The sequence below is a fragment of the Alligator sinensis genome, unplaced genomic scaffold, assembly GCF_000455745.1.
Source record: "Alligator sinensis unplaced genomic scaffold, ASM45574v1 scaffold752_1, whole genome shotgun sequence".
Lineage (NCBI taxonomy): Eukaryota > Metazoa > Chordata > Crocodylia > Alligatoridae > Alligator > Alligator sinensis.
This window is the reverse complement of record NW_005842000.1, coordinates 2,982,584-2,983,162: the sequence shown is the minus strand read 5'-3', so window position 1 is coordinate 2,983,162 and position 579 is coordinate 2,982,584.

The following is a 579-nucleotide window of genomic DNA, read 5'->3' as shown; positions in this document are numbered from 1 at the left end:
CTCCCCTCCCCTCCGTGCACCCTCGTGTACCTCCAGGCACCCCCCCCAGGACACCCCTCTGCACCTTAACACCCCCGTGCACCCCAACATCCCCACCTCCGTGCATCCCGCAGCTGCCTCTTGCACCCGGACACCCCCACAGGGCTCCCGGCACTCCTGCACCCCAACATCCCCTGCCACGAGACCCCTGTGCACCCTGATACCACCCCTGCCCTGGCACCCCATGCCTCCTGACACTGTCACAAGGCTTGTAGTGCCCTCATAGCACGTGAGCACTCGCATGGGGCCTGGGCACTCTTGCACCATATTGCCCTCTCCCCGGGGCAGCCCCACACCCTCTAGCCCTGGGACCCATATGCACCCCATGGGGTCCCCACTGCCCCAGCACCCTGGCACCCCCTCAGCCCTGCAACCTCCATGAACCCCACAGGATCTCCTGTGGACCCTGACACCCCTCAGTCACCTCCATGTGCCCTCCCAAGGCACCCCTGTACCCCCAGTATTTGGACCCCCATGCACCCTAATTGCTGCCTGCCCCTGGGCTCCCATGCACTCACACCCCCAGGCGCTTCCCTGCAC